Source organism: Cervus elaphus, chromosome 21 (genome assembly GCF_910594005.1).
Source record: "Cervus elaphus chromosome 21, mCerEla1.1, whole genome shotgun sequence".
Taxonomy (NCBI): Eukaryota; Metazoa; Chordata; class Mammalia; order Artiodactyla; family Cervidae; genus Cervus; species Cervus elaphus.
Window position 1 is genome coordinate 55,726,160 of NC_057835.1, and position 26,752 is coordinate 55,752,911.

Consider the following 26,752-nt stretch of genomic DNA (forward strand, 5'->3'; position numbering starts at 1 on the left):
TGACCCTATGGAATGTAGACTGCCAGGCTCCTCTGTCCATGGGATTCTCTAGGCAAGAATATTGGAGTGAGTTGCCATGCCTTCCTCAAGGGGATCTTCCCAACCCAGGGACTGAACCCACCTCTCTTACATCTCCTGCATTTACAGGCGGGTTCTTATGACCCAGCAATCCTGCTCCAAAGTAATTAGACCAGGATAATAAAAATGTGTGATCATACAAAAAATATGTATGTGAATATTTATATCAGCTTTATGCATAATTGCCTCAAACTGGTGAGTGAATTTATAAAACTATTTCACATCTTACAGGGAAATAGTACCCAGACACAAAATGGAACAAACTGCTGATAAATGAAACAACATGGATGAATTTCAAATGCATAGGATAAGTGAAAGAAGTGTCTTTAGAAGGTCCGTACTATATGATTTTATTTATATGATGTTCCCAATTATGGCAAAATCATAAGGACAGAAAGTAGATCAGCCGGGGTGGAGGCACAGCCAAGAAATTTCAGGGTGTTGATGCCAGAACCTAGGAAGAAGTTCTGTGACGCTTCCTTCTGTTACTGATGCCAAGCTGACAGAAGGAAGAAGCAGATAGAGAATACTTATTTTTGATCCAGATGCCTCCCCACCCCCAGCAAACAACTCCCACTGACAAAGCTTCATTGGAGATCAGGAAGGGCTTCTGGGAAGTATACTTTTCAAAATCCCAGCTATCTGCCCCCAAATACGTAGTGGAGCACAAAAGCATGGGAGAAAAGAAACAGACAAGCGACTGGTGCATACTGTTAGTTTGTGTTTTCTGGAATTTTCAATAAATTAACATTCATCATATCAGTGTATAATGCATGTAACAGTGTGTGAGGTTCTTTTATTTGGAAAAAAGTGTACCTAAATTATATGTGAATTTTAAAAGGATCATTTTGCAAATGTTAAGAGAATGTTTTCTTAGTCTCTTAAAAATATCTCATTTTCAGTATTATTGGAGATTATTTTTTATTAAAAAATATTTCTTGTTTGTTAGATGTAGAACCACACTATGAAACCATAGATCTAATTGTCCTGGACTACTTTAACTGTCATGGATATTTTATGTACTGTAAGTTTTCATCACTGGAGAGACTATTCCTTGGAGTATGTTTAAATCTGTTTTTCAAGAAAAGTTATATAAATGAAAGGCAAGAAAATGTGAGTGAATGTGCAGTAACCTAATAGCTATAGTAGTGAGGGAGCCTTATTAACCTTGTAAAAACTGTATGTATTGCAAAAGAAACACTGCACCATATATATGAATTACTAAACTCATTTTGTATCTTGTATACCTGCCGTGTTTCTGAAAGTCATCACTGGAAAAGAACTGTTTCCATTCCTAGCTTGGATTTTCTCCCTTATTGTGAATTATAAAAAGTTTTAATTAAATAGTGACCTAACACATATTATGAGGAAACTTTTTTACCTCTTCAAAATCCTCTTAAGATGAATCTCAGTTGACACTGACAAATGATCTGTCTTTAGAAACTTCTGGTGCAAGCTCAATGCAATGAAGAAGGAAAATCTTCAAAAGCACATTAGGTTGTCACTGCTGAGTTCTGTAATCAGATCTCATGCAAGCATTCTACCTGTAACATCAACTAGACAAGCTTTAAGTTAGTTAAAAAAGGAAATATATTTTTCCACACAGCTCCTTTTTTCTATTGTCCATGAAAAGCAATTCTTTTTTTGCCACTGAATCCACACTGATTTTAATAAGAATGTATAAGCACAACCATGTGCATCTTAAATTAATGAAAAGAGCCTGACTCAATTACAAATACTTCTGAATGAAAGTCAACATATTTTTTACCTCGTCAGATTATTTAAAAGAAGGATTTGAGGTGGTATTTGATTCAGTTTGATAATTATAGCTCAGTGGAAGCACAGACAGATGAAGACTTGAACCATATTTTTAACTGTGTAGCATTAGAGTAGAGGAGTGGCAACTTTTCACTGAAATAGGAAAAGGAAATGACACTAGAGATAGTGCTTGAGATGAGTATAAAAGCAACTAAGGATTCATTTCCTTGGTTGTCCTCAGTATTTCTATAAATCTGTATGCATGGCCGTTTGATCCGTGAGATCCAGAGTATACAGCTTTGTAATGGGTGGGGAGGGGAGAACATATGGATTACTTACCACAAACAATGTTTCAGCATGACAGTTGAAAATATTTCTGGAGAGTAATGAGTGATAAAATACCTTAAGAAAACATACATCTTTAACTGCTGGGCTACACGGTTTATAAAGTTTATATAGCATTTTAAAATGGGAAAATAGATAGTGATGCTAGGATTCCACACATCTAACAAGGATGGAGAGTTAGTGGTTTTACAAAACATTAGGATGATTAGTAAGGAAGAAAGTGCCATTAGTGTTGAGACGAAACTAATAGTCTAAATAATGCCAGAAAGGTTGATTGAGAGAAAATGAAAGTACAAAAAGTAGTAAGGGCATCAGGATTGGAGAACTGAGAAAAAAGTACATTTATCAGAGACAATATATTAGATAATTTAAGTGTATATATATATATATATATGTAGTACTATTTTTATTTTTAATTTACACTAGTCCCCCACTGGCCTGCAGGCTTCCCACAGGAAATGAGGGGGTATGCCCCTTTGACCCATTTAAACCCCTGCACCCAGTTTTGCTCCCGACATGTAGCATATACTCTATGGATATTTGTAAACTGGTTAAAGAATGAGAAATCACAAATGTTATGAGTATAAAGTTAGCATATTTCCTATGAAAACAAATGAACACTGGTTTAGACAACTAGAGACCATTGATAAAAATATGAATGAAGACATCTCTAACTTTTGAAGGGCTCATAATTTAACAATTTCTGAATCATTTGTGTGCGTTTGTGTGTGAGACAGAGAGGTATGTTCTTGTTATTCTTTCTGTATATAAGTATGTGACGGGGTGTGTGTGTGTGTGTACATTCCCACATGTATGTACACATATACTATTACAGTGCCATATGATTGTAGCCCACCTCATCTGTCCATAGAATTCTCCAGGCAAGAATACTGGAGTGGGTAGCAATTCCCTTCTCTAGGGGATCTTCCTGACCCAGGATTGAACCCAATCTCCTGCATTGCAGGCAGATTCTTTACCATCTGAGCCACCAGGGAAGCCCTTTTTACTTTTTCACTTCATGGTCAGGTGTTATAGTGAAGTACTGAATTGTATGTCAATAAGACCATGATCATCTTGTTTGACTTGAGAAAAACAATGGCAGGTGATAGTTACTGTTAAGGAGCAATTTACTAATTTGCTGAGGAGTCGGGAGAATATCCCTAAAATGTCAATTTTCACTCTTGCCATTTCCTGTTTGACCACATCCAATTTACCTTGATTCATGGACCTAACATTCCAGGTTCCTATGCAAATATTGTTCTTTACAACATCTGACTTGACTTTCACCACTGGACACATCCACAACAGAGTGACATTTCTGCTTTGGCCCAGCCTCTTCATTCTTTCTGTAGCTATTTCTCTGCTCTTCCCCAGTAGCATATTGGATACCAACCAACCTGGGGGAGTTCATCATTTGGTGTCATATATTTTTGCTCTTTCATACTATTCATGGGGTTCTTGAGGCAAGAACACTGAAGTGGTTTGCCATTCCCTTCTCCAGTGGACCACGTTTTGTCAGAATTTTTCACCATGACCTATCTGTCTTGGGTGACCCTACATGGTATGGCTCATAGCTTCCTTGATTTACACAAGGCTGTGATCCATGTGATAATTCTGATTAGCTTTCTGTAATTATGGTTTTAATTCTGGAGCTGTGGGATTATAGTTCTTGCTTCCTGATGGGAGGGACTGGTTATGGGAAAAAACTTGTTGTGGTGGGCAGGGCCATGCTCAGTAAATCTTTAATCCAATTGTCTGCTGATGGGTTGGGCTATGCTTCCTCCCTGTTTGTTGTTTGACCTTTGGCAACAAATTCATTGAGTCTACAGGTGCTTTGGTAGGGCTAATGGTGACCTCCCCAAGCGGGACTTATGCCAATACACCATGCCACCCAGGACTGTGGCTGCCAGAGGCCCACAGGTCTGGAGGAGAGCCTCAAACTTCATGGCAGGTCTGCTCAGTCTCCTGTGCAGTCACTACTCCTTTCCCCCAGGTCCTGGTGCACACAAGACTTTGTGCCCTCCGTGACTCTCTGTTTCCCCCGTCCTGTGGGAGCTCTGTAATCAAATCCCTCTGTCCTTCAACGTCAGAATCCCTGGGAATTCCCAGTCCCTTTGCAAGAACTTAAGGTTGGGAAGTCTGATGTGGGGCCTAGAAAGTTCAAAACATTGCTAGGACTTCTTTGGTATTATTGTTCTCTAGTTTGGAACAACTGATGTAAACTTGTTCTTTAAGGGAAATTCACAGTATTAAAAATTCTAAAAGATGATGTTGTTAAAGTACTGCATTCAATATGCCAGCAAGTTTGGAAAACTCTGCCTAACCAGAGGACAGGAAAATGTCAGTTTTCATTCCAATTCCAAAGAAAGGCAAGGCCAAAGGATGTTCAAACTGTCATACAATTGCACTCATTTCACATACGAGTAAGGTAATGCTCAAAATCCTTCAGCTAGGCTTCAGCAGTACATGAACCAAGAATTTCCAGATGTTCAAGCTGGATTTAGAAAAGGCAGAGGAACAAGAGATCAAATTGCCAACATCCGCTGGGTCATAGAAAAAGCTGTGTTGTGGATCACAACAAAATGTGTACAATTCTTAAAGAGATGGGAATACCAGACCACTGTACCTGTTTCCTGTGAAATGTGTATGCAGGACAAGAAGCAACAGTTAGAACTAGAGATGCAAAATGGACCAGTTCAAAATCAAAAAAGGAGTACATTAGGGCTGTATATTGTCACCCTGCTTATTTAAATTTTATGCAGAGTACATCATGGGAAATGTCAGGCTGAATGAATCACAAGCTGGAATCAAGATTGCAAGGAGAACTATCAACAGCCTCAGATATGCAGATGATACCACTCTAGCATCACAAAGTGAAGAGGAACTAAACAGCCTCTTGATGAGGGTGAAAGAGGAGAGTGAAAAAGCTGGCTTAAAACTCAACATTCAAAAAACGGAAATCATGATATCAGATTCCATCTCTTAATGGTGAGTAGATGGGGAAGAAGTGTAAACAATGAGAGATTTTATTTTCTTGGGCTCAAAAATCACTGTGGACAGGGACTGCAGCCACAAAACTAAAAGACATACTCCTGGGAAGAAAAGCTATTACAATCCTAGACAGTGTATTAAGAAGCAGAGATATCACTTTGCTGACAAAGGTCCATATAGTCAAAGCTATTGTTTTTCCAATAGTCATGTAGATATGTGAGAGTTGGACCACAAAGAGGACTGAGCACCAAAGAACTGATGCTTTTGAATTATCAGGTTGGAGAAGACTCTTGAGAGTCCCTTGTACAGCAAGGAAATTAAACCAGTCACTCTGTTGCGGGAAGGGGGACCCCTTCCAGGGCCCCAGACTAGGCCCTTGTCTAACACTCAGAAATGAATTGTCCAAGGAGACACATGTGCTGACAAAGCAAGATATTTTATTGGGAAAAGGCACCCGGGTAGGGAGCAGTAGGGTAAGGGGACCCAGGAGAACAGTTCTGTCACATGGGTTGCAGTGTCGGGTTTTATGGTGATGGGATTAGTTTCGGGTTGTCTTTAGCCAATCATTCTGACTCAGAGTCCCTGGTGGTGCATGCCTTGTTCAGCCAAGATGGATGCCAGAGAGAAGGATTCTGGGAGGTAGTCAGGCATGTGGTATCTCTTTTTGACCTTTCCCGAACTCTTCCTGTTAGTGGAGGCTTATTAGTTCCATGTTTCTTACCAGGACCTCCTGTCATAAAACAACTCATGCAAATGGTTACTATGGTGCCTGACCAGGGTGGGCGGTTTCAATCAGTGTGCTTCCCCTAACAACACCTAAAGGAAATCAATCCTGAATGTTCTTTGGAAGGACTGATTCTAAAGCTAAAGCTCCAATACTTTGGCCACCTGTTGCAAAGAGCGGAATCATGGGAAAAGACGCTGATGCTGGGAAAAACTGAGCCAAGAGGAGAAGCAGATGACACAGGATGAATGGTTGGATGGCATCAGTGACTCAGTGGGCATGAGTTTGAGCAAACTCCAGGAGATAGTGAAGGACAGGGAAGCCTGGCATGCTGTAGTTCATGGGGTCACAAAGAATCTGATACAACTTAACAATTGAGCAAAAATTGGAGAAGATCTGCCTTCTAAGTAGAAGGATCAGTTCTAGGAGATGGCAGAAATGAGTGTTTGGATCGTTAAAGGTCTTGTCATTCTACAGTTTTGTTTCGTTTTTTTCTTTTTTTATCTAATAGGCACATGAAATCCACAGAAATATTTTCAACAGATGGAAGACATGAATAGCTTTGCATTTTATCAAAATCATACTGACTGAAGTATTAAAAAAAAAAGTACAGTGTGAGATTGAAGTCATGGAATTCAGTTAAAAGACAGCTAATATTGAACAGAAATGAGATTATGATTTCTTTATCTGAGGCACACTAGACCATTCTAACCTTTGATCATATGAAAGATTAACTATGACCTTTTCTTCTTTCAAGGAATTGTTTCTGGTGAGGGAAATAAAATTCACACATGGAAATAATTGAAGGCAATTTAAGATAGTATGTAATTATTCATACAATGAATAAGCTAGAATATTTAAATGTTTTAAAAGTAGTTATTTTCTTATTTGACAGATAGTGTCAAAAAGCTACTTGCTTAAATTAAAACTAAGTAGTGAAAATATATAAAAATGTAAGTAGTCTAAGGCTACTTATTGAAATGTTGTGGAACACAAGATAGGCTCTTATAAAGAGTAAATATATTATCACTAATATAACATATTATAGAATATCAAATCCTTTGTTAATAAAGATTTATAATTTATATCATTACATATCAAGGCATAGTCAAGTTGAAAGGAATAAACAATTTTAGTTATCCACCATAAAATTATTAATGATACTAATAAATTCATTAAACTAATTCCTTCTCAATTATTCTTAAGCAATATCAACTATTAGTAAAAATGTGAGATATATATAATAAACCCACCTAAGTAATTTGATCACTTTTTATTACCATGATATAATAAACTTTCAAATTTATCAGTTTACCTTATATATGATATTTGATAAAATCCCAAAATATTTAATGATTTATCAACTGTAGTTTTAAAGTAAAGTAGTATGTTTAAAACAGAAACCCAGAAATATATACATCTTACATATAATACATATATATATAAATATACACATCAGTCAGTTCAGTTCAGTCACTCAGTCGTGTCCAACTCTTTGCGACCCCATGAACTGCAGCATGCCGGGCCTCCCTGTCCATCTATACATAAATATATATAAATGTATACACGTATACAAATATATACATTTTATATATACCCATATATATATACATCTATATATAATATGTATGATATATTAATATATAAATGCATATATCATGCATGCATAAATATACATATAAATATATGTATAATGCATAATATGTATGTGTGTATATACATATATATACACATATATCATAGATTGGTTATGGAATCATCTATCTTCATTTTGACTGTAAGACACATACTGTGCCCAAAATCTCAGTCACCTCCCTCTTATGTGTAACTGGTTGCTAAATTGTATATATTTGTATACTGAGAAGAAAGTATATATTCTCTTCTACTATGTAGTTTCCATTGGTTAGACATTTTAATTTTTTTATTTTCTTTGTCTCAAAATAATGATTACAATATCACACTTTCCATCAAGGTTGTCTGAAGAGCAGAGTCAATAAAAATGAGATCTCTTGCAGATGCAAATTAACCAAGCTTTTTTATCAGAAGCAATATATATCATCACCCATACTTAAATGGTACTTCTGTTTTGAGGGATCTAAATTTTACTCTGAAAAATCGTAGAAAAGTGTAGAGGAACTAAAGAGCCTCTTGATGAAGGTGAATGAGGAGAGTGAAAAGCTGGCTTAAAACTCAATGTGAAAAAACTATGATCGTGGCAACTGCTCCCATGACTTCATGGTAAATAGAAGGGGGAAAGTGCAAGCAGTGACAGATTTTATTTTCTTGCACTCCAAAGTCATTGTGGACAGTGACTGCAACCATGAAATTAAAAGACACTTGCTCCTTGGAAGGAAAGCTATCAGAGACATCCCTTTGCTGACAAAAGGTCTGTGTAGTCAGAGCTATTATTTTCCCAGCAGTCATATAAGGATGTGAGAGTTGGACCATAAAGAAGCACAGAAGAATTGATGTTTTTCAATTGCAGTGCTGTAGAAAACTCCTGAGAGTCCCTTGGACTGCAAGGAGATCGTACCAGTCAATCCTAAAGGAAATCAACACTGAATATTCATTGGAAGGACTGATGCTGAAGCTGAAGCTTTGCATCAATGCTTTGACCACTTGATGTGATGAGCCGATATCGGAAAATACCCTGTTTCTGGGAAAGATTAAAGGCAAAAGGAGAAGGGGGAGGCAGAGGATGAAATGATTAGATAACGTCACTGACTCAATGGACATGAATTTGTGCAAACTCCAGGAGATAGTGGAGGACAAAGGAGCCCTGCATGCTACAGTCCATGAGGTCTCAAAGAGTCAGACATGACTGAATAACAATAACAACTTCCACATGGATAAAAGGAAAACTGTGATGGATCAAAATATCGATATTCTGGATAAAAATGAGATTACAGAATTATAACACATATAATTGAAGATTGCTATTAAGAGTACATCAGGAGTACTGAGTAATACATACATTAATATCTGAAAATGTATATAGTTATATCCTAAAATTGCTACCTTAGAAAATTCTAACAAAGAAACCGCTGAAGAATACACATACATTAATATCTGAAAATGTATATATTTATACCCTAAAATTGCTACCTTAGAAAATTCTAACAAAGAAACCGCTGAAGAATACACACCTTCCACCAACTGTCAGAGTAATAGCTTCATTACATTAAAGTCAAATATTGTCTTAATATTTTTACAAAAAATAGTTTGATCTTCAGACTGCCTAGTCTCAAGAAACACTTTAAGCTTTCAAAGACGAACTTCAGAAACCACTAGCTTAAAATTTTCATATGATATTTACTTGGTAGAAATGTATAAGAAAATACTTTGTTCATTTTTGTTTTCCTCTTCTCCTTCTTTATACTCAAAAAGTGACATTTAAGCAAAACCTGAAGGAGGTGAGTGACATCATGTTGAGGTCTAAACACTATTTAAGTACTTGGAGCACCTTTGATTTTCCGGAAACTGTGCGCCGAATGATAGAGCCAGTCACGAATACAGAGAGCATTCTCTCTCCTATTTTAATTCACTGCTATCTTCACTTCTTTAAGATAAAGGAAGAAAGATTCGAAGACCCTATACTATCAGGAGGGAAAAAATGTATAGATATTAGAGGATTTAAAGATACCTGTTCTCGTAGACTTGACTTCAAATCCTGATTCTAACATTTGTTAGCTGTATGACGTCAACCTAGAAAACCAAATTCAATTTTGAAAATTGGAGTAGTTTTTGCTTACACTGCAGTTATTCAGTATTCACAACCTAGTGGTATAACTGATTCACTGAAAAACTAAATCAGAACAAACAATAATGACAATATAGACATAGTGTGCTTATTTCATTTCTCAGTGTTTACAATGAACATGTTAAAGAATAGGAAGCATAACAAGTGATACTAATTCTTTTCATTTAATGATAATTGAAAATATTATCTGATTTAATAATAGTCAATAATTATTATTTCTGTTCCTCCTTTTCTCTTCAGATTTAGGTATGATCTCTAAATAATAAAATTTCTCAATATAATTGAAGAATAAAATGATGGCAGTTGTGTTATTTATGATTAATATAAGACTTACATTTTCATTAATATTGATTTCACTTCAGTTAATATTTAATCTATTCATTTATCAGTGTTTATACTTGATAATTCACTCACTTTCATATCTGAATAATATATAGGTTTTAATCATGAGTTATTATTTGGTGAATACAAGCAAACACAAATTTTAAAACCTCTTAATGAACTGAAGTTAGGTGAATAACAACCTTAAATTGAAGAATGGTTTAAAATAGAATATAAGCATTAGAGATTCAACTCTTTATGAAAGTAAATATTAAATTTTGGGCAAATCAAGATTTGATTATGTACCAGAGAAAGTTTTGGAATATTCTTAAATAATTAAGCTGCTCTCAAAAAAGGATGTCATTTATTTTTTAATATAATCTCTATATAAGGTACTGTTATTTAATATTGTTAAAATAATCATTCTACATATATTCATTCATTAAAATTTGGAGCCATAAAGTACTTCACATTGCAAAAGGTATAAGTGTAAACACAAATAGTTATCCTCAAAATGTAATCTTACATTTTTCATATCACTTCCAAATTTAATTCTGCTCATATGCAAAGCTGAAAATTTTTGGCAGTTCGACAGTTTAGGTGATTGCAGTTTCTGCTGACACAAAATATGTTACGATGGCAGCCCAAGACAACGATTCTTTTATTATTGCCTTTCTCAAAAAGAGTGTTTCCAAAATGAGTTAAGAAAATATTAAATTGATTCTTGATATATAGAACCGGCTCATTTCCTTTAGCAATTGTTTTATATTTTGGCTTCTGGTTGTGTTTATTTGTGAAGAATTTACCCTAGCTCAAGAAATGTAGTATTTTATTTATGAACTTCTGACAAGGCAAAGAAAAATTAAAAAGAAAGATTGCTAGTTTTCTAGTTTGTGTTGTAGGATAATGGCTTCCTTTTGGCAAAGTGAACTGAAGATAAAGGCAAGGCAAACTTGAAATTGATACATTTGTTTTCACATTGGGAGAAATTTATAAGTTGGGAAAATTATGGTATACTGATTTCATTTTTTCATACAAAGTATTTATTGATGCAGATATCCTCATGTTGTCTGATCTAATATAACAGGACAAATATATCATTGGGGTCTTACTCAAAAAATGAATTCTCATTGGTTAAAAGAAAAGTCAAGCATTTAAAAATTTTATATAGTCAAAATTGTCAGTACACAAAAACACTAGGTTTCAAATCCAAGACTGCCAAACTCTGCTTTACTGTTTATCTCTTATCACAGGTAGTTACTGATTACCTTCATTTCATACACCTGCTTTAACATCCACTTACTTTCTTCTTCTAGTATAAGCAATTTCCTAAATATGCTATGAAATAACTTTTTTTTTTTTTTTAGCTCTCTGAAGATAATCAATGCCTTCCTATTATTGTCTTTTCTGGAAATTATCACAATCTGCTCCCAAAACAAGAGAAACAAACCAATCAGAATGCATTGTTTGTTTCATATCTCTCTCTCTTGTGCAGTACATTACTCTCATTTTCTATATTTTGTTTTCTACTTGCATATTTTAAGTCCAAAGGCAGACATTTGATCTAGTTACACAGTATATATCTTGCATCCAGTAAACACAAAACAAAAAATAATAGTAGATATAATTTTTCTTTACTATTTTAAGAAAGAGTAGTGACAGATAAGATTAGATGTGATGAAAGTATCAGGTATCTATTGTACCCAGGTAACTATGTTATGATCATTGAAGTGTGGAAAACTGATTTGAGAAATGGACCCATTGCATAATAGACTGTAGCGACTCTGGATACTGATCCCTTCCCCTACACTTTAAGGATTATTTGTTGTTGTTTCTGCTTGCTTCTTCATCTATTTTATGAAATAGTTAAGATATCTCAGTGTATTTCTTTGCTGAATCTTCATAATTTTTTGTTTGTTTGTTTCAGTCATATTCAGAATGGAACCACTTTTATCAATGCTGATTTAAAATCTTGGTCACATAATTCTAACGTTGTCTTTTTGGTATTTTTTTAAATGAATGAAGAGAGTATGGAAAAATTTCTATAGAAGCACAAATAATTTTGCATGTTATCTATACTTGAATTTCAGTAGTCAACTGAAAAGGGAAGATTATTTCATTTAGATCTTGGCTGTATTTTCTTGCTGCTTTTGCCAAACACCTCCCAAAGTGCCACTAAATTGTTTTGAATAGTAAATAACTTCTTGAAAATGGCATTTTAGAAGTCATTATAAGGCAATTGACTCATCAATACTGAGAAAACAGACAAAGTTCTAATTTCCCAATGTAGACTCACAATTGGTGGGAAATCTGAAGGGAATGATAAGAAGTACTCTGAAAGATAAAAGGTTCTTCCGTTGCAGTAAAGTGATTGAATTTGCTGACTGAAAGGAAAAGAGGCAGTACTGCCAATGTAGTGTCTGGAATGATAGCAGAGGCTTCAAAAGGCGGTGTGACCAGCAGGACATGCTCATCTTGTCACAATTTGTCAAATGGTTTCTGTCAGAGATCATTTTCTACAATTTGAAAATATCAAGACATTTTGTATTGAATTACAGAACTCTTTTCCAGCTTATTCTTATACATCCTGAATTTATGGATTGATGCTATATGTGACCTGTAGTTTTTCTTTTTCTTTTTTTTGGTAATGTGAGTAATGTCAAACTTTCATACAATCTACAAAGCTCAGAAAAAAACTCCTCTGGTCTGTATTTACAACATTATTTTTCCAGCTTTAATAAAATAAAATGAAATTAAAACTTGGACTACACTCAACATATCCATGCTAATCGTAAGAAAAGTAACATAAACAAATAAAATGATAGATTATTGATAAATTTTCTGTTAAAAATAGCATTATCAGAAACCATTGTTCTCCCTAAAATATTAAAGCATTTCTATAGCTGCACAATTTGGGCTTCCCAGGTGGCTCACTGGTAAAGAATTCACCTGCCAATGCAGGAGACTTGGGTTTGATCCCTGGGTCAAGCAGATCCCCTGGAGAAGGAAATGGCAACCTGCTCCAGTATTCTTGCCTGGGAAATTCCATGGATAGAGAAGCCTGATGGGCTACAGTTCATAGGGTTACAAGGGTAGGACACAATGGAGCACATAGTTGCAAGAGCACAATTTTTTGAAGCAATTTATTCCTACTTTATCATTAGGATGGGGGTTAATAATTTTATTGACTTCCAAGGGAACATGAGAATCAAAGGAAAAAATAAATCTATAAATAGATTACCAATATGTGCAGTACAGATAATAAATATCTGTCTTTTTAGTGAAGGTGTGCTAACTACTTATTCATATTTAGATATTTCCCTTAATTTGCTTTTTTGCTAAATAGAGTCACTTAATTTTTATTTAAAAAAATTTTAAATCCAGTTAAGATAATATATGTAAAATTGTACTTTCCATTTAATTCATTTAAATAGACTGCAGTTTTGCTTTTTTATTTTCACTCTTGCTTCTGTGTCTGTGAAATTCAGTATTAAAAAATATTTCTGTTTGTCTAAAGGTCACTAAAGGGTAATTTCTTCAAATTAAGTTGGTGATCCTTGAAGGTCAAGAATAATCTTGCTTTTAGTTATATATACATTCTGTCTTCTTTAATAAAAGATTCATAATGAATAACAAAATGTATGTTGATCAAAACAAATGATCATGTACTTATTGGACTGCATGCTCAATTTCATAGCTAGATCCTGTAATTGATATTCAAATAAAATTGACCCAATGGGATAAATAAATTAAAATTAGATTTTTAACCATTTTCACCATTTGCAATTATTCGAAACAAATTTCCTAAATTCAATAAACATGTCACAAAATTAAGACTCTAATGATATATTTATCTGAAACTTTGAAACATGAATAAATCAATAATTATGAATTTGTACACTAAATAAAATGGAAATTATGCTTATACTATATTTTGAAGTCACTACTTATTAATATTTTCAAAATTTTACTTTAGAAGGAAAATCACAGAAATATTGGAACAGTAATAATTATATGAACACTAAAAAGGTATATATTATTTATTCAGTTAATTTTAGAGTTTTTAAACATAATGACTTATAATGTGTTTATATTGTTGGCAGACATTGAAATGATTATCTTATTCAATACATTATTATTATTAAATCATTCCTTAAACATTTCTAAATCTATAGAGCATTAAGCTCTTCTTTGAAAGGCTCATAAGTTTAGTTGATAAACTTTACTAAAAGAAGTAATTTTTCAAGTGCTTTAATTCTTTTACTAAGCAAAATAAAATGGGATTTTTAATGCAAATTATAAGGAAATTATCCTCATGAAACTCACAGGGACCTACTGTAAAGCACAAGGAACTCTACTCAATATTCTGGGATAGCCTATATGCGAGAAGAATCTAAAAAATGATGAGTATATATATATGTCTAACTATATCACCTTGCTGAACACCTGAAACTAACACAGCATTGTTAATCAGCTATACCCCAATAAAATTAAAGTTAAAAAAACAGTTCTAAGGATTAGAAAATAGTTTAATCATTGTTAAAGCATTTGTAAGATAAGAGCAAAGGCAGGTGCTATCATGGCTTAGTCTTATTTTTTTCATCAAATATATGTATATCACCAAGTATTATATATATGTGTCTCTTCATAGTACAAAATACACTTTAAGAAAATATATATTATTTTAGGTCTAACTTTTAGAAGTTTTTATAGTTTAAATTTGCATGATGAAATAAATTTCCTTTTCAGTTTATGCTAATAATTGAACATTCTTTTAAGATGTTCATGTAAAGTATTAAATCAGGAGCACACTTTAATTAGTAATCGAAAATCGGTACCATTTGGACACTTTTGTGTTTATATCATTATGTATTGTATATCATTTAATTGTTCCACACACTCTATTAGAAGCCTAGTGAATCGTAAACATTCTTACAATTTTTAAGAACTTCAAGCAGCTTAACTAAAATATATATTTAAAGATGTATTGTTTGCATCTGGCATATTTTCATGAATATTCACTTGCAAAAAAAGTTATAGAAATGAGTATACATTATTTTGAAAATACTTTAAATAAACTTAGCTAAAACACTCACAGCATATTTATTGTCAAACCAGTGAAATAAGTGAGCACTGTCACTAGTTAATTATGTAAATTTTTCCAAGCAGTTCACTTCTTGTGCCTCAACTTTATTATATTGTATGCTATTAGCATTATGTGTTATTGAGATTTTATATTATTCTATATGTTTATCTTACTGAAACCCAAATACTTATTTTTTGTTATAAAATTTTGTGTTTACAGTACATTTTGGAAACATTGTGGTGAAATAATTTTTAGTTTCTTGCAAATATAAAGATCTGTTTCTTTTGTATGATTCTTTAAACTCTATAGTACTTGATAATTTTCCAAAGTTTCACAGACACACACACACACACACACACCTCCTTTTGGAGGTATTTTTGATGCATATTGTTTTATTAATGCAAAATATAGAAACAGTAGTTTAACTGGTGCCCATTTGTCATATGTCAATAAACCATAGTTTGGTGTAATTTGTTGTATTGGTATTTAGGGTCTGTTATAAAAAGATAACCACAAACTGAGTGGCTTCAAACAACAAAAATTATTTTTCTCACAGTTTGGGAGGTTAGAAATCTGAAACTGAAGTGTTAGAAAGATCATGTTCCTGTGAAGGCTTTAGAGAAGAATTCTTTCTTGCTTTGCCAAGTTAGTTAGTCTGGTGTTCCTTGATAAGTAGACACATCAATTCAATCTCCATCTTCATCTTCACATGGTATTCTCCTCTGTATATATTCTTTCCTTCTCTTAGAATGACAATAGTCATTGTATTTAGGGCACACCTTAATCCAGTATGACTTAATGTTGAGATTGACAAAGATTCTGTTTTTAAATTAGGTCATAATCTAAGGTCCTAAGTGGACATGAATTTTTAGAAACACTATTCAACTTATTAAGTGCTGTTGTAGTTAAACAATATTGTATGCCAAGTATATTTCAATTTTAAAAAAGTCTGAATATGTGTGACCAAATGAACATGGAAAGATAGCTTTAATTTTTAGAATTTAGGTACTTGGAATCCTAGTGCTTGGAGTGGAAAGGAAGATGAAGATGTAGGGAGCCATTATGAGGGTCTTCAACTCTATTAGAAGGAATAAACTGACTTCTAAGAAATAATCTCTTGCAAATGAAATGTTCTGTTAGAGAAGGAGGCTTCTAAGAAATGTCAATGTGTGTCTCCCAACATTCCCTTCATTCAATATCAAAATACATCACTCTCTTGATGGATTTGTCTGAAGGAAGATTGTTGTTGTTTAGTTGATAAGTCATGTCTGACTCTTTGGGATCCCATGTACTGTGGCCTGACTGGCTCCTCTGTCCTTGGGATTTTCCAGACAAAAATATTGGGTGGGTTGCCACTTCCTTCTCCAGGGGATCCTGCTGTGGGATCAAACCCTCCTCCCCTGCATTGGCAGGTATTGACAGGTGGATTCTTTACCACTGAGCCAGCAGAGAAGCAAAGGAGAATACTGAGGGGTCATTTAGCACAGTTTTTTAAATTATTCAATATCGTTTTTAATGCACCAACTGTTAATGGAAATTTATTCTTCTAATCTCACATTTATGGAAAATGTAGAGGCTTTATTTCTGCATAAATATAGGTAAGCCCTTAACTATTTCCCCAGTTTCAGTAGAGGTTAGGAAGAAATAAAGAACTAGGTTTCCCTGCTCACACCATTATCTTGCTCAGAAATCTAAAAATGTATTACAGTTGTTAAAGAATACTGTTTAAAACAAACTGTCCTCTTTTGGAGAATATAATACAGAAAACATTTTCCTAATGCTTATCCTCTCACTTCTCTTTTTATTCTGTTTTATCCAGATTTAATAAGGTTATGCTGGTCCTTACAAATCATCAGCCAGTTAGACTCTACCATGAAGTTTCACCTGTTGTATTCTAAAAAATGAAATATTAATAATAAGGGTATAAAATAACATTTATAAGTGTATAAATATTTGCACATTTATACAGTTCATTCACTATATAAATTATAGGGACAAAGGGCTTTATTATTTCAATCAGTATTTTTCATATTGTAGCACACAAAATTCTAAACTTCCCTCTAAATCAGTTCTGAAGTCTTAATGTTTATTTGTAATTTCAGTAAAGTTACCTCTATATCGAACAAATTACCCAAAGCATAAGTAAAAATGTGAACATGTTTGCATTCGTCAACAAAATTTGCTGCCCCAGGTCATTTAAAGCAGACAGTAGAATCTGATATTTCCTTGAACCCATTTACACCTAAGAAGGCAGTAAGACAGAGAAGTAATCAATGTATGAATTATCCTAAGCCACCAGTAGAAGAAAAAAAAAAAAAATCATCCATCAAACAAACGAAAATGTGCAACTTTGTATCCGTTATTTGCTAAAAGAGGTTTGAAAGCACCAATAAATCTTATGTAAGTGTGAGAAAATATTTATAAAAATTGCATTTGTATTGCCTGACCAAGATAGGTAATTTGGTGGTTTTTATTTTTATTTTCATTTTTGGAATATGTCTGGGGGAAAAAAGTTACCTAAAATGATGACTCCAGAGCAGTCTTACATCTATACAGAAGTGGTTCAAAATCTTATAAAAAGTAATAGTAAAGCCATAGATAGTTAGTACTTCTTTTGGACTACCTAGATTAAATAATAGGAATATGAGTAACAACATCTGCCTTAGTGTTTCCTTTCCTAAGAGTAGTATCATAATCTTCACTTCCCTCTTATAACTAAAATAATTCACAATCCTAGTACATAGCTTGCCTTTGTCCTCCTGATTGTTTTATGTAAAAAAACAATGAAGACCCCACCAACCCCCACCTCCAAAAAAATCTTGCCCTCTCTATGCGTTGTGCCTAGTCTCTCAGTCGTATCCAACTCTTTGCAACCCCATGGACTGCAGCCCACCAAGCTCCCCTCCATGGGGATCCTCCCAACCCAGGGATCAAACCCAGGTCTTCTGCATTTCAGGCAGATTCTTTGCCATTTAAACCAGCAGGGAAGCCCAAAAATACTTGAGTCTTTATATGTGGGCCCATTTCAGGTTTCACTCTGGGGACTCCTCAGTCTGTACGCCAACAGACATAAATAAATGGAAAGATACTCCACATTCATGGATTGCAATAATTAATATTGTTAAAAAGTCCTCACCATCAAAAGCAGTCTGTAGATCAAATTCAATTAAATTCAATCCCGATCAAATCCCAATGGTATTTTTCACAAAATAGAATACACAATCTTAAAATTAATGTGGAACCACAAAAGATCCAGAACAGCCAAAGCAATCTTTAAAAGGATTAAAAGAATTGGAAACATCACATCTCCTGATTTCAAATGTATTACAAAAAGCTATAGTAAGCAAAACTATATAGTACTGGCTTAAAAACAAACACATATCCTAGTAGCCCCAAAAATATTTAAAGTATCATTAAATACAAGCAAATTGTGAGGGAGGAAATAGTAGATTACTCAAAGACAGAAAATATAACTATTCTGCAAAATTTTCAATTTAATTTAATTAATCTCTTTCACTAAATTTGTAATTTATCATGTTATGGAAAATAAATTTAAAAATACATGTGACATTAAAAATATTGAAACAGGGAACAGATATGGAGAAACTATGGAAAAACAAAGCAATAGTCATTATTGATCGAGTTTTCCAGCATGCTTCAACTAAAATTGTAGGGTCCAGATTTACACAGCTATGTGTTCTGCCAGATGAAGGACAAGGCAGAAGAAAGAGAAAGAGTTTTATCTAATCAAATTCCATATTTAATTGTTTTATTGACTCAATCAGTCATAAACTCATTATTGTGTATACCACTAATAAATAAAAAGGCACTGCCAATTAAAAATAATACAGTTTTTTCTTATTACTTAAAATTTTTATTTTATACTTATTGAAACAGTTCTTGAGAATTATTTTCCCCTTTTACTGAGATTGAGTTAATATATTTTTTTAAGTTTAATGTATACAAAGTGATGATCTAACACATTTATATGTTGTGAGATGATTACCACTATAAGGTCAGTTATCACACCCATCATTTCACACATTTACCTGTGTGTGTGTGTGTGTGTGTGTGTGTGGTGAGAATGTTTAAGATGAACTCTCTTAGCAGATTTCAAGAATGCAATACAGTATTGTTGACTGTAGTCACCATGCTATACATAAGATTCCCCAGAATTATTTCATCTCGTAACTAGAAGTTTGTATCTTTTGAGAAACATCTTCATTTCTCTTACCCCACAGCCTTTAGCAACCACCTCTCTACTCTCTACTTCTGTGTTTGGCTTTTTTAGATTTCACATGTGTGTGAAGTCATACAGTGTTTGTCTTTCTCTGTCTACCTTTTTTCACTTAGCGTAATGCCCAAAAGTTACATCCATATTGACGCCAATGGCAGGCTTTTCTTTTTTATGGCTGGATAATATTCTATGTTTATATATCACATCTTCTTTGTCTATTCATCCACATCTCTTGATGGACATTTAGATTGTGTCCGTGTCTCAGCCATTGTGAATCACACTGCAGTAAACATTGAAATCCAGATATCTATTTGAAATAGCATTTTTCACATCCTTCAGATATATACCAAGAAGTGGGATTGCTGGATCATATGGTAGTTCTATTTCTAGTTTTTTGAGGAACCTCCACACCATTTTCCATAATAGCTTTGCCAAATTGCATACCACCAGCAGTGCACAATTCCCTTTTCTCCACATATTTGCCAAAACTTATTTACTGGGACGTAAGTATAAGGAAAGGTAAATGAAGGCATTTCTAAATCTTCATATTGAGAGTTCATTTTAATTTAGATAATGGAAGTTCAATTTGTTTCTCAGTACACCTCATCATCATTAAAGAGTTTATGATGCAACATTTTTTAAAATAATGCTCCACTCGTATCTCCAGGATTATCTTCCAAGCAGCCTCTGATAACTGTTTGCAAGCTTGAATGTGAGCATATGTACAAAGAAAACTATTGTAGGTCTTATGCATGGCCAACAGTCATTGTAGCATGCAACCCCACTTTGGAGTCTTTAAATTGTCTTAGAATGAATGAGACAAGGAGTTCATTTTTTTTTTTAATACATGATGATTGAAATTCATTTCTTCATATTTAAGAGTGTTCTTCTGCTACTTTGCTGCTTGGAAATAAAAGTAATCCCAATAATCAAATAATAAACCCACAAATAAGTGTAATTTAAAAGTGTTAATTCACTGAGAACACTTTCATCCTGTCTTAATAATATTTAATGAGTGTCCCAACTCATTCAAAGACAGTATTGAAAGATATTGAATGCTGTGAGTGTTCATGATATCTCATAATTAGAGAGACACCTGAGTTAAGTAAAACTGTAGTAAACAATTTTCCAGTTTTTAATAGTTCTCTATTCAGTTGACTTCCTGCAGCAATCTGTTGGTTCCATTTGTGATGAAGCATAAAACATATAGTAAATTGGCGTTGAGAATTTCAGAATATTTAGAAAGAGTTCATTTGGCTTAAAAATTTCTCTTTTTCCATATATATATATTATATATATATAATATATATATACACATACATATATATATATGTATACATGCATATATATTTATAAAAATATCTGCTGTTTGATTACTGGGCAATATTAAGCCAGATTTTAATTATATTGCCTGTGGTCTTTTCAAAAATTGTTTGTCAGTTTACACTAGTAGTTCTGAAAAAGAGTATCAAATTATTAAATAAATATATTTTTATATTTAAAAAGTAGAAGAATATACAACCATTTATTTAATATTTTAATTAACTCATGTGACTTTCAGGCTACAGAGGTATGTTCACTGCTATCTTATATTCATTTATTTAAAAAACATATTAAATATTTTATCTTATTTTTTTAAATTAATTTATTTATTTTAATTGGAGGCTAATTACTTTACAATATGTAGTGGTTTTTACCATACATTGACATGAATCAGCCATGGGTGTACATGTGTTCCCCATCCTTAACCCCCCTCATACCTCCCTCCCCATCCCATCCCTCAGGGTCATCCCAGTGCACCAGCCCTGAGCACCCTGTCTCATGAATCAAACCTGGACTGGCGATCTTTTTCACTTATGATAATATACATGTTAATGTTATTCTCTCAAATCATCCCACCCTCGCCTTCTCCCACAGAGTCCAAAAGACTCTTCTGTGCATCTGTGTCTCTTTTGCTGTCTCTCATATAGAGTCATCGTTACCATATTTCTAAATTCCATACATATGCGTTAGTATACTGTATTGGTGTTTCTCTTTTTGACTTACTTCACTCTGTATAATAGGCTCCAGTTTCATCCACCTGATTAGAACTGATTCAAATGCATTCTTTTTAATGGCTGAGTAATATTCCGTTGTGTATATGTACCACAACTTTCTTATCCATTCGTCTCCCAATGGGCATCTGGGTTGCTTCCACGTCCTGGCTATTGTAAACAGTGCTGCAATGAACATTAGGATGCACGTGTCTCTTTCAGTTCTGGTTTCCTTGGTGTGTAAGCACAGCAGTGGGATTGCTGGGTCATATGGCACTTCTATTTCCAGTTTTTTAAGGAATCTCCACAATGTTCTCCATAGTGGCTTGTACTAGTTTGCATTCCCACCAACAGTGTATGAGGGTTCCCTTTTCTCCACACCCTCTCCAGCATTTATTGTTTGTAGACTAACACATTTTGATTAATAAGGTAGGTCAATGCTTAGGCTTAATTACCTCTAATCATACTCAAGAATGCTTTGTATTCAACAAAATGTTAGCAGGGACAACAGAAGTTCTGAGTTTACATTTTCACTTCGAGGATAATTTATCAGTGTCTCCTCAAAAAGACTATAATATTAACCTGGCAGTCTTATTCATTCTCAGTTACATTAAATATTAAGCCTATTTTATCTTTGCATTTCGTCTAGTCAAGGCTGTGGTTTTTCCAGTAGTCATGTATGGATGTGAGATTTGGACTATAAAGAAAGCTGAGTGCTGAAGAATTGATGCTTTTGAACTGTGGTGTTGGCGAAGACTCTTGAGAATCCCCTGGACTGCAACCAGTCCATCCTAAAGGAGATCAGTCCTGAGTGTTCATTGTAAAGACTGATGTTGAAGCTGAAACTCCAATACTTTGGCCAGCTGATGCGAAGGACTGACTCATTTGAAAAGACCCTGATGCTAGGGAAGATTGAAGGCAGGAGGAGAAGGAGACAACAGAAGATGAGATGGCTGGATGGCATCATCGACGTAATGGACATGAGTTTGAGTAAACTTTGGGAGTTGGTGATGGACGGGGAGGCCTGTCGTGCTGCGATTCATGGGGTCGCAAATAGTCGGACATGACTGAGCCGCTGAACAGAACTGAACTGATCTTTGCATTTCACATGGAAAGAGAATTAGTTTATGGATTAAATAGCCATTATTTCCAGATAACAACTGATTCAAAGACAGGCAAAAGAATGACATCATTATATTGATTTTTAAATGTAAATTACAGATAAAAGTGAGAGGAACTAGAAAATTTCTAAATGTATGTGTGTAGATCTTGGATCTAGATCTACATGTTGTAACAAAGGAAACTGTGTTTACTATCTATATATGTTCCCAAAGGATGAAAAATCTGTAGTTTATCTGCAAGCTCTGATATTTTGTTTTGTTTTTCTATTCTCAACCTTTTCCTTTTTTTCCTCCTAATTGATCTTTGAGTGGTTAGATTAGGAGCCAGAGTGCAATTAAGTGCTGAAAATGAAAATAAAAATCCTAGACTAGTGTCTTTCCTTCTACCAAATTTTTAAGAAAGTTCTCTAAGGAGAATTAGGAAAGCAGATTACCAAATGAAAGCTAGGTATAAATATAATGTAGTTAGAGAAACCATGTAAAGGATATAAAACATAAACTGTCTTATGTTGATGACTCCAAAAATTATATCTCAAAAATGACCTCTCTTTTGATCTCCAGTCTCCTACCCCAAATATTTACTTAATCCCACCATTTACATGTGTTATCTAAAATGTAACTTCTTCAAAGTGTTTAATTTGCCACTCCCCTAAAACTGGTTTTTCTTCTAGACTCTTCCATATTACTAAATGGAATTATAATCCATTCATTTGCTCAATGCAAATGGAAATCATCTTTGATATACCTTACTTTCCTATTACCTCCATGGTTGGTCAGTCAACAAATTCCTTTCAAGGTCTATGTCTAGATTTTTTTTTCTAATTTCCATCTTTTTTCCCCTCTCCTTATTCCAAACTATTAACAATTTTGTGTGAATTAGTCTTTTTGATTATTATTATTATTCACCCTATACAATTATTAATTATTATCATTATTAGTTTTCTCTGAGTAAAATATTAGTTCCATGTGGAGAGAAATCTTGCCTCTCTTTATTTTAATCACTTGTAATACCTATGCTTATTGTCTGTGGGGCTTTCCTCGTAGCTCAGATGGTCAAGAATCTCCCTGCATGCAGGAGACCCAGGTCTGATTCCTGGGTCGGGAAGATCCCCTGGAGAAGAGATGGCTACCCACTCCAGAGACCTTGCCTGGAGACTTCCATGGAGAGAGGACCCTGGTGGGCTACAGTCTGTGGGGTTGCAAAGAGTGGACACGACTGAGTGACTAACAGACAGGCATTGGTCTGTTAGTGCTCAGACATGTAGTTGGTACTCAGTTAATATCAGATTAACCAATAAATATATAAACCAAAGTAAATGGGTTTGTCCATTATAGTGATTTCATTAAATCTGTAACATATTTTTCACTTTTATCTTAATCATCGTTTCAATGTAAGTCATTGGAATTCAGATGTCATTTAGCATATTTGTTACAGAGATTAGATAATTTCCAGTCTAAACTTCTGGATTCAAATACAAATTCCCCCATATGCTACGTGTGATTCTGACCAATTTATTTAAGCTCCCCAATATACAGTTTGTTCATCCGTAAAATGGCACTTTTACCAGTATCTCTATATTGTACAGTATGTGAGAATTGTAAGAATTAACTGAAATAATGCATTTAAGGTACTTAATACAGTGCTTGTTACTTTTAACCAGCTATGCCTAAACTGATTGTGTATTTGCCTGTCTCCTTGTGAAGTCAAAGTCATTACTCACACTGAATCACAGGGATTAATCATTGTGGTTTAGTGCTCAAGTTAGTGAATTAGAAATGTTAAGGACTCTGTATGATTTCATTACCTTTAAACCATGAAATTTTTGCATCTTGTCTTATGTTCCTGGATATGTTCCAGTGTCTCCTAGTTTATAGTCTATAGGAATTTGAATAGAATCTGTATTGTACTGTTGTGTGAAAATTGTATAAATCCTAATTGTGTTAAATAGGGTCATAGTGCTTTTCAGGTCTACCATACCCTTTTGTGTGTGTTTAGTTGCTCAGTCATGTCTTTTTGAAACCCCATGAAACATAGCTTGCCAGGCTTCTCCATCCACGGTATTCTCCAGGCAAGAATACTGGAGTGGGTTGCCATTTTCTTCTCCAGTGAATCTTCCCCACCCAGGGACTGAACCTGGGTCTCTTGCATTGCAGGAAGATTCTTTGCCATCTGAGCCACCAGGGAAGCCCATCACATCCTTCTACTCTTTTATATATTCATTCTGTTAATTTTTGAGAGTTTGATATTGAAACTCCAACTAAAAATCTTAATTTATCTATTTAAGAATATTGTGATATATGGTGGGACTATGTATAACTTTGTTCTGTATTTTGCAAGTCTCCTTTAAATGTGTTATCGTACTTTCATAATTTAAAAAAGAGAAAAAAATGTTAGTTCAACTTCAAATGCACTAATTTATTATAATAGACATTTAAGTACTTTACAATCTCTAAATATTACTTTCTTAACCTATAAAATAGATTATACTAGTTGTTTTTTTTAGGATTAAAGGAGATAACTAATGTAAAACACAGCATTGTGTTTTGTGTATCATATACATTAAACAAATGATAATGAAAATCGTTGTTATTTGGGTATTCTGTTATGCACTTATTTATACTGGTCTTTTGTTCCTCTATTGCCCTATTAAGATGTGTGATTCTCTTCTAAAATTAATTAAATTTGTTGTGATTATGACAAATCAGTAATTTAATTCATTTGACTCAAAATCCAATTTTTATCTCATGGTAACTTTGTAATTGGGTTGATAAATCAATCTTTTAAGGAATTAGCTATCTTAATTGTAAAATGAAAAAAAAAAAAACCTTTCAAAGTTTTCAGAAGCATTTCTGAAGCATTTCATACATGATGGAATGTATGAAAATCTCTTACAACATGTCAGTGTTATGTGACATTACTATATATTTCCTCTATCCTCAGTGAAGTTACTATATATATGTGTGTGCATGTATATACACTATTGCAATTACTTCTTACTTGCTAAACCAAAATAATTATGTAGATATTTTGAATTTGATTATATGTAGTTTTCTTGATAAAGAAGAATTTTATTATAAGAAAGAAAAGAGATCTTATAATAAAATTTCTCTGTATAATCAGAAGGATGTCTCATAGAACAATATGAAGTAAAAGTGAAATGTGATAACTAGGGCATATTAACACTCTCAGAGAAAACTGAAATAATTAAAACTTCTTCCAGTCATATAGGGTGGAGCATTACTGTGTGTGGACATAAAAATAAAAGGTGACCAGAGAAAGAAAAAAACAGATATTAGGTCTGCATACACTAAATGATAAATAAGGAACATGTCATATTTTTGTGTGCACATATAGTAATATATTTCCTGATTGAACAGTCTGAAAGAACCAGTTGTGTATTTTACAGTTTGACATACTAGACACATACACTAGAAGAGAAAAATTTTGTAAATGTCTAGTGAAATATCAGGTTAGTAAAAGAAACATCAAAGACTCAACTACACTAAGTTATAACATGTATAAAATCCTTTTTAACTATAGAGCATGAAAGGGAGAGATAGCAAAAATTAGGTGTCTTCAAAGAAATAATATTCCTGCTGAGATTTAATATATAAATCAATGCATAATGATTTTCAGAAGATAGGAGCAAATCTTCTAAGATAAATAAATGTCTCTAAGTTAGTGATATTTGAATTAGCCTGACAGTGCATTACTGTCTAAAGAAAAATACACCAATCAGAAAGGAAAGCAAGGTTAGGTAGAAATCTCAACATAAAATAGTGACAGTTCTCTTTCAAGCAATGTCCAAAGAACAGTGTCCTCCAGTCAAAGGATTTAATAATCAGACTATATTTTTCCTTGATGTTTTTAAGCATGCTTTTCCCATGCCCATTTCTACTGTGTATAATTTCATGCTTTATCAAATCATCAAGGTTAAAAATTTGTAGTTTGGCTCCGCATAGAACCTTGCTTGCTGAAAAAAAAGAAAAAAGCAGCTAGCCAGAGGACTTGAGTTTCAGGTACTTTGGGATCATCCTAGGATTCGCTGTCATGAATTGTCAATTGACAGGGACTGCAACCGATATAAGGTCAATTATTTTTGTGAGCAACGTTGTGGTCTCTGAATTTGCAAGATTAAAAAGTATTTACACACTTTGCTGTGCTTAGTCTCAGTCAGACTCTGCGACCCCATGGAGTATAACCCACCAGGCTCCTTTGTCTGTGGGAATTCTCCAGGCAAGAATACTGGAGTGGATTGCCATGCCCTCCTCCAGGGGATCTTCTCAACCCAGGGATG